This window comes from Ovis aries, chromosome X (assembly GCF_016772045.2).
Source record: "Ovis aries strain OAR_USU_Benz2616 breed Rambouillet chromosome X, ARS-UI_Ramb_v3.0, whole genome shotgun sequence".
NCBI lineage: Eukaryota > Metazoa > Chordata > Mammalia > Artiodactyla > Bovidae > Ovis > Ovis aries.
In genome coordinates, this window is record NC_056080.1 from 85,939,936 (window position 1) to 85,952,265 (window position 12,330).

Below are 12,330 nucleotides of genomic sequence, written 5' to 3' on the forward strand. Positions count from 1 at the left end.
GAAGAGGAAGCCCAAGCCCATGCACGCCCACCATGGCCAGCAATGCCCCATAAGTGAGAGGGAAGAGATGGGACAGACTGTCTCCACAACCCTCACCAGAGCCAACGTCAGTTGACACCTGCCCATTGGCTGCTGGCCTCCTGAACCAACACGGGTTGTAGTTTGAGCCACCCAGCCTGTGTGACCCTGACATGAAACCCTTCCTCCAAAGAAGACCCTTTCTCCAAAGACGACACAGAATGCCAACAGGCACATGAAAAGATGCTCAACATTCTGAATTATTAGACAAATGCAAATCAAAACTCCAATGAAGTATCACCTTACACTGGTCAGAATGCTGCTAAGCTGCTAAGTCGCTTCAGCCGTGTCTGACTCTGTGCAGCCCCATAGACGGCAGCCCACCAGGCTCCCTCGTCCCTGGGATTCTCCTGGCAAGAACACTGGAGTGGGTTGCCATTTCCTTCTCCAATGCATGAAAGTGAAAAGTGAAAGTGAAGTCGCTCAGTCGTGTTCGACTCTTGGCGACCCCATGGACTGCAGCCCACCAGGCTCCTCCGTCCATGGGATTTTCCAGGCAAGAGTACTGGAGTGGGGTGCCATTGCTGGTCAGAATGGTCACCATCAAAAATCTTAAGAATAAATGTTGGAGAGGGAGCAGAGAAAAGGGAACCCTCGTACACCCTCGAAATGTAAGTTGGTACACTCAATATGAAGAACAGTATGGAGGTTCCTTAAACAACTACAAACAGAACTACCATATGATCCCACTCCTGAATATATACTGAGATAGAAACTCTAATGTGAAAAGATACACGCACCCCAACATTCATTGCAGCACTATTTACAACAGATGAGATATGGAAGCAACTTAAGTGTCCATTGACAGATGACTGGATAAAGAAGATGTGGTATACACAGACACAGACACAGACAGACAGACACACAGACACACAGACACACAGACACACAGACACACACACACACACACACACACACAACACTGGAATACTACTCAGCCATGAAAAATAACAAAGTAAATACCATTTGTGGCAACATGGATGGACCTGCTCCTGCTGCTGCTAAGTCGCTTCAGTCATGTCCGACTCTGTGCGACCATAGATGGCAGCCCACCAGGCTCCCTTATCCCTAGGATTCTCCACGCAAGAACATTGGAGTGGGTTGCCATTTCTTTCTCAATGCATGAAAGTGAAAAGTGAAAGTGAAGTCACTCAGTCATGTCTGACTCTTCACGACCCCATGGACTGCAGCCTACCAGGCTCCTGTGCCTATGGGATTTTCCAGGTAAGAGTACTGGAGTGGGTTGCCATTGCCTTCTCTGCGGATGGACCTAGAGATTATCATATTAAGTGAAGTAAGTCGGAAAGAGAAGAAATATTCTATGGTAAGACTTATAGGTGCAATCTAAAAAGACGATGCAAATGAAATTATTTACAAATCAGAAAGACTCAGAATAAAATTATGGTTACCAAAGGGAAAAGCAGGGGAAGGGATAAATTAGGAGTCTGGGATTAACAGATGCACACTAAGTATAAAATAGTACTACTGTAGCACTGAGAAGACTCTTGAGAGCCCCTTGGACAGCAAGGAGATCAAGCCAGTCAATCCTAAAGGAAATCAACCCCGAATATCCGTTGAAAGGACTGGTGCTAAAGCTGAAGCTCCAATACTTTGGCCACCTGATGGGAAGAGCCAACTCACCTGGGTTTTGTCCTCTCTGGCCTGAATCACTGCTCGTCACACTGAGTCCCAATCTCCCATAGACCCTGATGTCAGGAAGTCAGGACAGGCCTAGTGTGCTCTTCTCACCCCAGGGGCTCCCAGGGCCAACAACAGGGGCGGGGGTCTGGGCTTCCATCAGTCCTCCTCGGGGTCCCTCCAGTCTTCCTTCAGGACCTCACCTTGTCTCCAGGTAAGACTTTGGATTCTCTCCTGTCTCCTACTAAAGCCCCAGCCCTTATACCAGGACCCCAGTCTATCTGAGACCCGGAGTGTCAGGAATTCCACTCCCTATACCAGGACCCCAGTCTCTCTGAGACCCGAATGTCAGGAAATGCAGCATGTGCTCATCCACCCTGTGTCCTCCCAGAGCCCACTCTGCTCTGGGGTCCAAGGTCCGCCCAGTCTTCCTCCACATCCTCACCTTGACTCTCAAAAGAACTAAGATCTTCCCTCTGCCCATCTGAGGCCCTGCCCCTTCTAAGAGTTGCCTAATGTCTCTGAGACACAGATGCGGAAGTCAGAACAGGCTGCCAAGTGCTCCTCCCACTACCAGGATCATCCAGGCCTGACAGCAGGGGCAGGGATCTGTGGGGTTCCTTACATCCTCCCTCAGGGACCTCATCTAGAGCCCTGGCAGATCCGGGGATGCCCTTTGTGTTGACCCGAGGCGGGACCCTCATATCAAGGCTCAAGGAGCACAGAGGGTGGATGAGCACATGCTGCATTTCCTGACATTCGGGTCTCAGAGAAACTGGGGACCTGGGAAAGGGGGCATGTCCTCAAGTGAGCAGAGGGAAGAAGCCCAGCTCCCCTAGGGTTTCAAGATGAGGACCCTCAGGGAGGACTGGGGACCCTGGACCCCAGTCAGAGGAGACCTCAAAGAAGCCTGTAGCTGCTATTGGCCCTTGGTAACCTTGGCGTAGGATGAGCCCAACATGCATGGTCTCACTTCCTGACATCTGGGTCTCAGACTGGGGACCTTGCATATAGGGTGGGGCCTCAGGGGGAGCGATTCCCAGGTCCGCTGCTGCCGCTGCTAAGTCACTTCAGTCGTGTCCAACTCTGTGCGACCCATAGACGGCAGCCCACCAGGCTCCCCGTCCCTGGGATTCTCCAGGCAAGAACACTGGAGTGGGTTGCCATTGCCTTCTCCAATGCATGAAAGTGAAAGTGAAAGGGTCCTGCGGGAGTCAAATCGAGGACCCTGAGGAGGCCCTAGAGGACCCTGGACCCAATCAGAGGAGACCTCAAAGCCCGTCTCTGTTGTCCTTCCAGGGCAACCGTGCGGGCAGGATGAGCGCTACACGCATGCGCTGACTTCCTGACATCCAGGTCTTCAAGAGACTGGGGTCCCGGTATAAGGGCGGGGCTTCAGTTCCAGGAGGAGAATCCAGGTCCTGCGCGGGAGGCAAGGTGAAGTATCTGAAGGAGGACTGGGGGGGACCCTGAGTGAGACCGACAGAACCCCACAGATCCCCGCCCCTGTAGTTGGCCCTGGGACACTTTGCGTGAGAAGAGCACTCGGCCTGTCTGACTTCCCTAACGGGGTCTCAGAGAGATAGGACCTCGTGAGTGCAGCAGCGTCTCAAAATGGCGGACGGGACAGTCCCGGGTGCTGCCTGAAGTCCAGGCTCCACGCAAGGAAGGACTGGCGGTTAGACTCCAACACGGAGGAGGGATCCCGGTCCTTGTGGGAGCTCTTGGAGGCCTTAGAGCGGGGTGACAGGGTGAGTAGTTTTGACATCTGGCTCAGGGACCTTGGGCGGAGGGTGGAGGCTTCAGGTTGGCAGAGGCTGGACTCCCGGACTGAGCAGATGCCTGCCCCGTGGTCAGTGCTTGGAGGCCAGGCGGGCATGAGGAGCAGCTGAGGACCAAGCATCTCCCCAGCCTAGAACCCCGGGAGGCCCTGGGCAGGTGCGGCCAAATGTGGGGCCCCTCAGCGCTTTCTGTACAGACTGGCATCTTGTTCTGAGTTAGCCTGCAGGCCCCCAAAGGGGAGGGTCCAGGCTGTGCCAGGGGAAAGGGGAGAACTAGGGAGCCCCGAGGGGACCTCCCATGCCCCAACTGGGGGACCTCACAGAGTCCACTCCTCCCAGCACAAAAGGCCCAGGGCTGTGCCACACTACCCCCAAGGTGTCCCCATCATTTCTCTCACAGGAGCTCCAGGAACCAGGAGGCCAAGGCAGACGTCTGAGGCCCATGTCGTGAGGTCGGAGAGCAGAGGAGGCCCAGGCAGTACCAGGAGTGAAGGTGAGGAGGGTGCCCTGAGTGGGGCTCCCTATCCCAGAACAAAGGGGACCCCAGAAGCTTAATCGCCCCGCTTTGTCAGTGCCAGAAATCTCGGGCTGTGCTGACTACACCCTGGGAGCCACTTCACTTCTTCCTTCAGGTAGCCAAGGGACTGGCTGCCCAGGTGAGCGCCCCTGTGAGGTCTGAGTGAACCCTCAAGGGGAGACCTGTAAGTGGCCTGTATCAGACGGCCCAAGGCCTCCTGTGGGTTCTGGGCTGGGAGCTGCTTGGTCCTCAGCTGCTCCTCATGTCCCGCCTGGCCTCTGTGCACTGACCACAGGGGCAGTGGGGTTCTCAGCCCAGGCCATTCCCACCCTCCTCCCTAAGCCCTGTCTCACGCCTGTCTGGGGTTTGATCACAGCCTCGTGCTCCTGGTGGGGATGAGTAAGCTGAACAAGCCCGAGGAAGACCTTCAGGACCCAGGCGAGGCCCAGGGCCTGGTGGAGGTGCAGCTCTTGGGGCTGAGGTGCAGAGGCTGCATCCCCTCGGCCTCCTCCTCCACAGTGTCCTCCTCAGCCCCCGGGAGGCTTGCCCCAGGAAGCTCTGAAGGAGATGATAACTAAGCTGATGAACTTCCTGCTCCTCAAGTATCGAGCCAAGGCTGACTTCCCAGGCGGAAATGCTGAAGAAGGTCCTCAAGGATAACCAGGAGCACTTCCCGCTGGTTTTCAGACAAGCCTCGGAGTGCCTGCAGCTGGTCTTTGGTGTGGAGGTGACGGGGTATACCCCAGGAAGGACACCTATGGTATGATCCCTGCCCTGGGTCTCACCTGCGATGAGATGCTGAGCGATGGGCAGGGCCTGCCCAAGGCCGGTCTACTGGTGCTGGTCCTCAGCGTGATCATGAGGAATGGAGACCCCACCCCTGAGGAGGTGGTCTGGGAGCACTCAGCAGGATGGGGGTGTATGTTGGGAGGGAGAACTCCATCTTTGGGGAGCCCAGGGAGCTGCTGACCCAAGTGTGGGTGGGGGAGGGTACCTGGAGTACGGCAGGTGCCTGACAGTGACCCTGCTCGCTACGAGTTCCTGTGGGGTCCCGGGCCTATGCGGAGACCAGCAAAGAGCAAGTCATGGCATTTGTGCTCAGGGTCAGACAAAGGACTTGGAGGACCTTCCCACTCCTGTCTGCAGAGGCTGAGAGGGAGGAGGACAAGGAGGCCTGAGCCAGAGCAGCAGCCAGGCTAATCTTCCCCTCTGTGATTGAAGAGGGAGTAGTCAGCCTTCTCAGAACTGAGGGCCTGGTGGGCCAGTTGGGGAAACCATTGTGTAGCATCTTTGGGTTCCTGTTCTTTATGATGACAGGCAAACTCATTTCTCTTTCCTTTAGAAAATTGTCAAACTTGGATTGTTTTAATGGAAGGCTAAATAAACTTGAGTGTCTCAGCTTTGTGAATGATGATCACAATGTGTTTGTGCTTACCCAGTTCAAGAACAAGAGTTTTGCTATTTTGTAAAAGCAGTTGGGAAATCTTCCATTTTGTGTTGTGGTCCTGAACAGGATACAGTGGAAGTGGAATTAGGACTGTTTTGGAAACGTGAACTTACTGAGCAGTAGTATTGATGGGGGAAGAATTAGATGATAAAAGTAATCGTAGTGAATTCATGCTTCCGTCCTTCCTGTGTAGCATTCTCAAAAACTAAATTATCTCTGTTTGGATTTGCCTGGTTATTTAAGGAAGTAGCAGACAGTTCATCTGAGCCCCTGCTCACTGGCTCATTTATTCGAAGACCTTTATGGAGCCTCTGCTCCATGAAAGTCCATGGTAGCAGTGGGGGCACTAGGAGAAGCAGAACACTCCCACAGCTAGAGTGATGGTCTCAGAGCCGCAGTCACACAAGGAAGGTGGAGAGACGTCCCCTAGTCCCACGGAACAAGGCAGCACCGGAAGGGGTGGTGGGGCTCCAGGAGGAGCACTCAAGTGTCGGTACCTGAGCCAGGGTGGTTTGGGGCTTTGAGAACTTGGGTTCCTTCTGTGGGAGGTGATCGTGATGAGGCTGGTTGGTGGCAGCCCTCAGACTTACAGGCAGTGTGTCATGAGGTTGATGGGAAAGTCTGAAATGGATCATTGCTGTGAGGTGTCCTTTTGCATCTTGGATAAAGCCCAGAGAGATCTCTTTCTGAGGCAGGAAGAAGGAGTCCTTCCTGGCTCCTGAAGCATTGCTGTTGACCACAGGGGCAAAAAACGTGTTTTCTACCACCCCCCCATCTGCTATGAATCCTGGTGAAATGCGAATCTTGCTCTTTGAAGTATTTCACTGTGTTCCCTTGGCTAGCCATCCTCTCTGCCCTAGGAAGCTGATTACCAAGTATATTGAAATGACAATTTATTTGGTCATCTGGACTATATTTCAGCCACTCGTGAGCATGGTCTAGATTTCAGTGGGAAGAAATGTGTGAGAGAAGCTGCAAATGTGGACAGGAATGCTGGGTGTCTGGAATCCTGGGAACAAGTTTCACAGCTGAGAAAACACTGCTCCCCACCCACAAGCACACACAATGCCCAAATTGAATAATATATCCTCCAAGAGGAAAACACTCAGAGCAGCAGTTTTGACTGGTGTTCTATTCTGTTTCCTATTGAGCTGCCGGTTTTCTGAGGTGTCTTGAAAACAAAACAGTTTCCTGAGGAGAGAGGGACAGAGTCTGGATCTGAATCACACTAGAAATAAGTACTTGCCAGTAAAGATGTAACATCTGCCAGAATCCCTGGGTTCAGGCAGGTTGAGAAGTGTGGAGGCAGCAGAGGACTTACAGGTTAAGGCTGTGCCTGGCATCAAAGGGCAGGAGCGACTTCCGGCCCTAAGGAGGTGGTGGGGTCACTGCAGTGGGGGTGCAGATGGGTGCGGGGGCCGAGGGCAGCTCTGTGCTGAGTGCCAGAGAACAACGGGAACAGGAGACGGATTCTGCCCACATATGTGCATCTGCCAGAGAGTCAGTGGACTCTTGGAAAGGAGAATTTCAAGACCCATGTGCCCTGCTCAGACTCTCCTCCCAAAACAAAGGAGATTTTGTCATTATAAATTCTAACCACTGTTCTTGTTGAGGCGTTTGCTTGGAAGTGTGGAATTGGAGAGATGTCAGGTGTTCAGTCACCTTTGCCTTCCTCTCTCCCTGCACACATGGGGACACGGCCCTGCAGGCTCATTCACTTAGGAAGGGTTGTGATGGGGAATGAATTTGAGCAGAAGCATTTTTGTCAGGACCATTTGTTTTGAAGGGACACAGGCGCCTGGGGTTGATCCTCAAGTCAAGACAACACACAGACATAGACCACTCGGAGTGTGGTTCTCTCCCAGAGACTAAAGTCCTGCGCCTCTGACCCTTGAGAGGCCTCCCGCAGGGGAGCTGGCTGCAGGGATTCCTCCTACCACACCCACAGTCACACCCCTGCTGCCCTCCCTGAGCTGCACTGTCAGCCCCCTCGGGGCTGTGCTCAGTCTCCATCAGGAGGCCAGCAGCTAGGTGCCAAAGTTCCCTGTTGGGGTTGGGGCATCCTCCTTGTGGGGCCCAGCCCGAGGCCAACCACCCCTGCCCCCCACACCCTTCTTCCCCAGAACCTGGCCTTGGGATTTGTCCTGCCTGCCACAGGAGCCGCTTAGGCCCTGGTCCTGATGACCTCATGCATGTGTATTTCTGGAAGTCCCAGGGCAGCATCCCTTCCACAGTGCTTCAGGTGGAGCCGACAGGACTTGACACAGCGTCTGGGTGATCTCCTCATGGTGGGTCAGTAGTATTCATTGCCATAGAAGTGCAGGGCACATGTCTATGATCCTGAGGTGTATTAGACCATTCCCTGTGGAATCCCGTGTTGGAGGAAACTCGGGGTCTTGTGAATGTGACTGTGCGGTCCTAGCTTTTGAGCCTGAGTGAGAGGCAGAGGGGTATCTAATCAGCCATCCACAGAGCCAGCTAGGAGCCAGTCAGGCTATTTGAGCAGAGGACAGGCTCTAGCAGATGGCAGGGTTGGTACCCAGGATGCTCTCCTAGGTGCAAGAGGCCCCAGACTCCAGTGAGGATTTGGAAAGTCACCAGGTCCCAGGGTGCAGGCTGCAAAGAGGGTCGGCCGCCCCATAGAAGTGGAAGCAGCAAGCCTCTGGAGATCCCATCTGACCTGGCTGGGAGAGGGAGTGGGGAGCAGATGCCACTGCAAGTGAGCTCCTGCCGGGTCTCCATGAGGACATCCGTGCTCTGGGGCCAATTCCGGGACCACAGCCCCGGGGCCACTCCAGGATGGATACATGACACCTTCATAACAGGTACTCCTCATGCGCCTTATTGGAAATGACTGCTAGGTGTAGTTGGGATCTTGCTCTGGGTACATAAGAACCTCAGGCCTTTGGCTGCTAGGGGCCCAAACTGCTCCCCACAACTGACTTATACGGAGGTCATTTCCAGGATCCAGCATCTTCAGCAGCAGCCTCTGTGTAGAAACACACCACTATGTTCCCGCTGATGATTGCCCAGGGCATCACAGATTGGACAGGTGCCATCCCTGGCTTAAGGATTCTCAGTGAATGTTCTGCTCCTTTGTGAAGTCCCTGTGTTTCCTCAGGGCTTCCCTGGAGGCTCAGTGTTAAAGAATCTGCCTGCAATGTGGGAGACGCAAGTTCGATCCCTGGGTGGGAAGATACTCTGGAGGAGCAAATGGCAGCCCGTTCCAGTATTCTTGCCTGGGAAATCCCATGGGCAGAGGAGCCCGAGGGGCTACAGTCCATGGAGTCGCAAGAGTCAGACACGGCTGAGCGACTGAACACACTGAGATGTACACCAAGGGAAAGGTTTGCTCTGGACCCTTGTATCTTTGGCAAGACACTGGCCCCTGCCTGGATCTTGACAGACTTCTGTGGCAAATAACACTGGCAAACATCTTAAAGTGGTTTTGAGCGAGTACAGGGTTCCAGGTCTACACCTGGCCTCGGTTGGTGGCTTTTGCCATATCCAGGCAAATATCTATGAGGTTGAATCAGGGCAGTGTTTGTGGGACTTGACAAAAGCGGATCCAAAAATGTTTTGTACAGTGTCCCTTGATTAGCATTTGTCTGATATTTCACTCGTGCCTAGTCTGGGATTAGGAGTTTGAGGGAGGAATATTACAGATGTTAAATCCCATTCTCATCACATCCTGTCAAGTGTATATACTGTTAGCACAATTGATCACTGATGATGCTCTCATTGACCATCTGGCTGAGAGAGTGCTTGTCATGAGTCTGCGCAATAAGGTGGTTGTTTTATGCCCCCTTTCCATCCTGTCCTCTTTGGAAGAAAGTCTTGCTTCAGGGGTGGAGAATTGTGCTCCACTTTCTAGAGGTGGGAGTGTCTGCATAAACTGGAATCTTTCTCGGTGGGAGATTTGTCCATCCTTGTTTGTGTAATTAGGAAATCATTTATTTTTCTCAGTATGGACTCATGGTATTTATATTACACTTTGGTTAAAATACAATGCAACTTTATATATTTTTATTTTGAAATTGTTCAGACTGACCATTGGGAGCTCTTCTGTCAGCTCCTTTGTATACCTTTGTCATATCCCTGAAAACCTTGCTTCCTTTTTGAAATTTTTTGAGCACTTTTTTCACACCCTACAAAGATGCTCTAGGCTCATTTTCCATCTTTCCCGTCCCAATTCTAGAATCATCAATTTTCCATGGAGCCCTTGTTCCTTTTATTGTCAAATGATATTGACAAAACTACATCTGTACACTAAGTGTGCTCATTGGTACTGAAGGGTCATTGATTCTCAGACCTCTTGGTGGTCAGAGCAAAGAATTATATGTGTACTTCCTATCCTGTGTTTATTTATATCTCTACAAATACTTTGATGGTAATGAATTCATGGATATGACACCAAAAACACAGACAAAAAAAAAAACAGATAATTTGGACCTCATTAAGAAAAACTATGTGCATCAAAGAACACAATCAAGGAAGCTACCATATGATCCAGGAACTCCACTTCTGAGTGTATATTCAGAAGGAAATGAAAATAGGATATGGAAAAGATATCTTCACTCCTACATTTGTTGCCGCACTGTTCACAATATACAAAGTATGGATACAACCTAAGCGTCCATCAGTGGATGAATGGATAAGATGTGACATATTCAGTATACAGCCATGTGAGAGGAAATCCTGCCATTTGCAACAACTTGGAAGGAGCTTGAGGGCGTTATGCTAAGTAAAATAAGGGAGACAGAAAAAGATAAATATGGTTTGTTATCGCATGCGGCGTCTAAAAAGGACAAACTGGGACTTCCTGGCAGTCCAGTGGCTAAGACTCTGCGCTTCCAATGCAGGGAGCATGGATTTGATGGCTGGTTGGAGTTAAGATCCCATGCTGAGCAGCGAGGCCAAAAACTAAAAAATAAATAAAAATAAATTTAAAAGTAAAATGGTCAGAGAAACAGAGAAGAGAGTAGTGTTTACCAAGAATTGGGGATGGGGAAATAGGGAGAGATTGTTCACAGGGTACTAGCCCCACTTACAATACTAACACATTTTGGGATCCAATGTATAGCAGGAGCTTATTGCTCACAGTTCCTTGTCAAATACTTGACTGTTGCAAAGGGAGCAGAACTTCTACATTCTCACCACAAAAAAGAAATGTGACAGGATGGAGGCGGTAGCTAATACTCTGTCTGTGATCATTTCACCATTTATAAATGTATCATATCAACATGACAAGATTTTTGCTTGAACTCCATCCCTCCTTGCTAGCGAGGCTTCTAGAAAAGTGGAGTAAACCTCACTGCAATTGTAATGTCATTCACCCATGTGATACTTCCAGATTTCAGGAAGAAACAGTTTTCAGTGTGAGTGAAATTTTAAATGTCCCATAGGCGATACTGTCTCTTCTGGCTCAGGTACAGCATCCACATGACACTCTGGAAACCATTCTGCAGATCAGAATCCTTTTCTGCTTGTTTCCATTTTTTAAAGTTGGATTCATGTTGATGTATGGCAAAACCAATACGATATTATAAAGTAATTAGCCTCCAATTAAAATAAAAAACATAAAGTTGGCATCTATATATTGTCGTACTTTTCTTTTTGGTTGTTGTACTTTTCTAATTTCAAATTCCCTTGCTTACCCTGGCTGAAAAGTAGGAACACTGTACAGGTTAAGAATTCTTTCCTGGTTTGGCGATTTATTACTCACAAAGCGTCACCTCTCCCCCCACGTGCAGAGAACAATGTGAGTCCATTTCCCAGCACAGTAACCACCACACAGTCAAGTTTAGTAAACCCCACGTGTTTACTATGGGTGCAGTTGCCCTCCATCCAGCATCGGTGCTGGGACTGCAGCCTCTCAAGGGACAAGGAGGCCCCTCTTGAGTGAGGACGACACCCCAGTACAGAGGGTCCCATAGAATGCAACGCCACCATTACTGGGGACCCCAGGCCAGGCTGTCAGTCTAAGAACCCCTCCACCATGCCCACTCTTCCTCAGTGAACTCGGGAGCCAGAGGTTGGGTCTGTGGTGCAGTCTCAGATGGGCAGAGGGAGGGCCCCGTCCTGCGGAGACTCGAGTGAGGACCAGAGGAGACTGAGGGTTCCCAGGGAATATATGTGCTGCCCTCCTGACAGCCCTGGGGACCACGAGGCATGGCGTCAGATGTGACATCACTGATCCCACTGGGAGGTGGGGAAGTGAGGGCCTGGGTCAGAGAGCGCGGGTTCAGGTCAGCAGAGTGAAGGAGCCCAACCACGCTAGGAGTCAAGGTAGAACCCTGGGGCCAGGGGGCTCTGGGGCCCCAGGACATACAGGTCATCACTGCTCTCAGCCTTGGGAAACCCTGGCAGGGTTGTGGGAATGAGTTCCCCACTCTGGTTTCCCTCTGGTGTGCTGGCTTGACGGCCTGGGTCTCTAAGGAAGCAAAATCAGGTGGGTAGAGGGTGGTGCCCAGACTAGCTGAGAGTCAAGGCGAAGAGCAGAGGAAGGCTGAGGACTCGTGGGACATCGTATCAGCCCATGGCGTCCTCAACCACTAAGAAGCCCTGGGCCTGGAGCCTTGCTGCAACATCCACAGCCTCCTCCTGGGGCCTCAGGGCAGTGAGGCCCTTGGTGTGAGGGTCTGGCCTCTGCCGAGGACTTTGGCATCCCAGGACCTGCCAGGGCTCAGGATGAGGACCCAGAGGGTGAACACAGGTGACCCCACAGTTCCACACCTCTGCTGCCAGCCCTGGGCATCCCTGGTGGTGGGATGAGCGCTTGGCAGCGTGTCCTGACTTCCACATCAGGGTCTCAGAGACTGGGGACCGAGGATAAGGGGTGGGGTCTCATGTGGGCAGAGGAAGGGTCC